Below are 4,764 nucleotides of genomic sequence, written 5' to 3' on the forward strand. Positions count from 1 at the left end.
GGATTCTCCACCGCAGTCGCTGATGGTACCCTCCTGGGGTAATGTCACCAAATTCTGCACAACCATGTTTTGGGGGGAGAGGGATCGGGCCTCCGGAACTCTCACTTACCGGACGAAACGCGGTAGCATAGCTACCACTTCACGCCGATTTTAAGTGAGAGAGTGGTACTTCCCCGGGCGTGCCGGCCCATTCGACTGCAACCGAGAGGTATGCAGTGTGGCACTACCACTTGTGTAGTGGTAGTGCCACACTGCATATAGAAGACAATAATAACAAATTAATAGAAGGTATATGTCTCTTTTTAGTAAATATCACTGCTTGACTTTTGGCCAACGACAGCGATAAGCCATGGTCAGAGAGCCATTGGTATAGGTAATGCAAAGCAGAGTTTAATCGAAACGTATCAATTTTGTAGACAAAACAAAATTTCTAGATATTATTCTCGATCAACCACTGAACGGAATTTCACACTCTGACCATTTAGCCAAGAAATGTGAAAAATCAATTAATGCCCTTAGAGCAGTATCTGGAGTTTGGTGGGGAGCTCACCCTTATACATTGAAGCTGATCTATAACGCATTAGTTCGTAGTCATTTGGACTATGGACTGTTTGTTCTAGATCACTTCAATAAATCTGCTTCAGAAAAATTAAACAAAATTCAGTACAAATGTTTGCGTATAATCTTGGGTGCGATGAAATCCACCCCTACTAATGCTCTGCAGGTTGAGTGCGTTGACCCTCCTCTACATATAAGGAGGCAATATTTATGTGACCGCTTTGTCATCAAATTGTTACAGTTATCTTCCCATCCTCTATTGCCTCGATTAAACAAATTATCCCACCTTTACAACCTAGACAGTTCGAAATCCTCGTTCCTATTAAACAGTTTCCTCAAGTACACCAACCTCCCCCATCCCCTTTCCACTTTTCCTTCTAATCCCTTTTTTTCCACCTCATTGAATGCTCTTTTATATAATCCTCTTATTATCACAAATCTCGGTCTTCTGATACTGCTATCCAATTTCAAAGAATCTTTCATCAAAATTGGCCAAATAACCTGGCTATATATACTCTAAACTCTCACCCAACAGATGCGTTGGCGCAGCTTGTTGGATACCAAAATATAAAATAGCACTCCTTTTTAAATGCCCCCCAGAAAATTCTGTATTTTCAGGTGAAGCCATTGCTTTACTGGAAGCTATTAGGTATGCCCAGTCGCACAACATACCTCAGTCTATTATTTTATCTGACTCCTGAGCTGTCTGTTGGCCATTAAAGAAAATCCTTTTCGTAGCAAATTAAGACTTTCTATCGTTTTTAAGGTCAGAGAGGCCCTGTTGTCCTGTCATCAACAGGGTCTACAAGTTTGGCTCGTCTGGATTCCAAGTCATTCGGGTATTATTGGAAACGAGATGGCTGACTCATATGCAAAGACTGCTATTCAATCTGGCTCATCTGAGCATTTTGTCAATTCCGCTAGAGACTTGCTCACTCTTGCGAAGGTTCAAATGGTTAAATCCTGGAGCTCTTTTTGGATTTCATCAAAATCGGTTAAGGGTAAGTATTACTCCTACTAGGCGTTACAACCTGAAATTCCAAGGCGTCCTTGGTTTTCGTTTCTCAGGCACGCTGATCGTTGGGTCATTTCCACTATCTGTCGATTACGCCTCGGCCATTCCTGTACACCTATCCACCTAGCTAAGATAAGAGTTCGAGATCACTCGCTGTGTGAATGTGGCCTAGACGAAGGTTCCGCAACCCATATCCTGTTCCTTTGTCCTAAACTTCTTCATCCCATTTATGATGTTCTCCCTCCTAAGTCCCTCGCCCTATAAATGTTGAATGTTTGTTGACGTTTGTGTTTAGTCAATTTTGTTCTTTTCTATGTAAATATATTAAATGCAATAAAATTAAGTTGTAAACAGTCCAATTGTTTTTTTTTATTTAAAATACAACATCCACAGGCTCGCAGATGCCCGTGCCTTTTTTTACCTTTTATATTCAATTACATTTTGGCGTTTTATATTTTATACTAAACATCAGCAGATCTTCGCTGGAAATCATTATTGTCGTCTTCTTGGGAGACGTGGCCCACACTGATTTTTTTTTTAAATAATATATACGTAATCTATAATAAATAATATATAATAAAAATAATAAATAAACTATAATAAATAATATATAAATAAATTGTTATATAGTTTAGAGTACTAACAATTATTTTTACTGTACCTTATTATTAACCCTTAATGTTTGTGTTGTTCTAGGTTAAGGATTAACAAGGAAATTACTACGACTGTGCTAATCTTCAAAATTTAATTGAGTTTGTTTCCTCAACTGTACCAATCAATCTCTTTCGTGTCTTCTCCATCCTACGTGACATTGGCGAAATAATCTGTGCCTTGTCGGCACAACTAAAAGCCATTAAACCAAGAATTGAACAATTAAGTACGTAAATTCAATTCAATAAAGTTATTGCATTAAAAATTTACAATAAGTGGGTAGAACTAAAACTAATTCATGTACAAAGTGGGATAAACAAAACAGAAACACCCACATAATAAAACATAGCGTTCGTGAATGATTACAAGTATACTAACTACTTTTTAACAGTCCTGACCGCCCTTACACTCCTAGAATTAATGCCTTTAGTGGTTTTGGAGGCTTCCTCTGAAAGTGTCGACACTTGTGGGATTGATGCATGAGTCACAGAGCTAGGAATCGCCTGAAGTTCAGCCATGGTGGTGATATGATGCCGCGTGCCATCAGGAGACAGAACTATGATGATACCGTCCCGAGTCTAGCACTTTGTTACCCCAAAACGTTTCCTTGTAGCCAAGAATGTTTTGTGTCGACTCTTCGTAAGGAACTCTGGCATCGTTATCCCAGTGCCTTTGAGATTCGTCTTAGCCGACTAGACTTTGTCCTTCACGCTGCCATCCTTAAATCTAATTAGTATTGGACGGGGCTTCTGAGTGACCATGTGACCCAGCCGGTGACAATACTTAAAGGAGTCGGGAGTAATGTGTGGCAGTTTAAGATGCTCAGTAATAATTTTCAACGCATTGTCACCAACATTCTCTTTACTCACTTCATCGACTCCGTGCAGTAGAACAACTTTCTTCCTCGAGTGCATTTCAAGCTGATCATATTGCCTTGATAGAAATTCAACTTGCAATTGCAAATTTTCTAAGGCAGTCAGGACAAAAGTTCGAAAAGCATTGAACTGCGAGTTGATGTTGGATGTTGGGCTCGTCGCGGGTATAGAAGTCTTCAGCTCTCTTTGAAACTCTGACATTTTGGTGTTAAAAAGTGTAGTGAGTTCTTCAATAGTGACTTTAATAGACTCCATAATGTCAATGTGTTGTTGTAGTTTATCACTTGGTTATTCACAGTTTTGTATTAAGCGTAAGCACAGTTATTGTTTTATAGTAAAGTAGCTGGCAGGCGGTTAGGGGTCACATGAACATATTTATTATAATTATAAACTTGATTTTGTATTTTTAACAAATTAAAATATGAGGAGCACAAAGAATTTCGACTTGTTTATTTTACACCTACCGGCCAAAAAAAAAAATATTTACAACAATATAATGTATATTCACAGTAACATTGATTATTTTGATAAAATCAGTGATAATCATTGTATATGCAGTAGAAGTAAGGATAAGCTTATAACGCCAAGTTTCCGACTACGCAAAGTCAATAAATCGTTCTTGGGGCAAGGTATCCGTTTCTATAATAAAATTCCGCAGACATTTTTAACTTTGGGGTCTCGTAAATTCAAAACGTTTATAAAAATACATTGGTAAAAAAGGTGTATTATTCGATACAAGATTTTGTAGATAATAAAAAGGCGTTTAATTAATACCTGTTGACTTCCAAGCAGGATATATTAATTTAAATAATTGGATTAACTAACATGATTGTATTTTTTTAAATGTTGATCATGAGTTTCTTGCCGGTTCTTCTCGGTAGAATCTACTTTCCGAACCGGTGGTAGCTTCACTTAATTGTTTAATGAATATTCAAAAGTGCTTGTAAAAGCCCAGTTGAATAAAGTTTATTTTGATTTTGATTTTTGACTGAGCAATAAGTTCATATTAATTACAAATCAACGCTGTTAATAGTACCTATATGACAATTAATCTATCTAGGAACATGTAAGTTGTTAATAATATTCAAGAGCAATTATATATTGTCTATTAGATTATTTGAGCTGGTATTTAATGCGAATATTTTTGAAATGTCAAGATAACAGTAATGTAATGAAAAAATACAAGTTAAAAGTTGTGATGATCCGTAAAAAAGTTTATATTATTTTCGTTAACGAGGATCATATGATCTGCTGTAACTCATCGTTAATCAACATCAATAAGTCCAACTTATAATTGACATTATTACTAACGTTAATTTTTAACTATACAAAATTGTTAATTTTTAAATTATATAAATTTGTTTTATCAATTTAAAAGTTGATGCTTCAAGAATTCTTAGTGTAACCGCTTAACTGTGTAGGAAAAATGGAGTTGCCAAAAAAGAAAATAATAAATACTCTTTTAATAAACTAACTAAGTTTAAGGTAGCACTATAAATTGTTTAATCAATTTTGTTATATTAATGTTAAAGACTTATATCATTGTATAATTCAATACAAGTGCGTTTAACAAAAAAGTAATCATGAAACTCATTCGCTTATAAATTTTATTGATTCCATCGCTCGAATAATGGACACTGAAGATATATACAAGTTACTAATTAA

This window comes from Vanessa cardui, chromosome W, assembly GCF_905220365.1.
Source record: "Vanessa cardui chromosome W, ilVanCard2.1, whole genome shotgun sequence".
Taxonomy (NCBI): domain Eukaryota; kingdom Metazoa; phylum Arthropoda; class Insecta; order Lepidoptera; family Nymphalidae; genus Vanessa; species Vanessa cardui.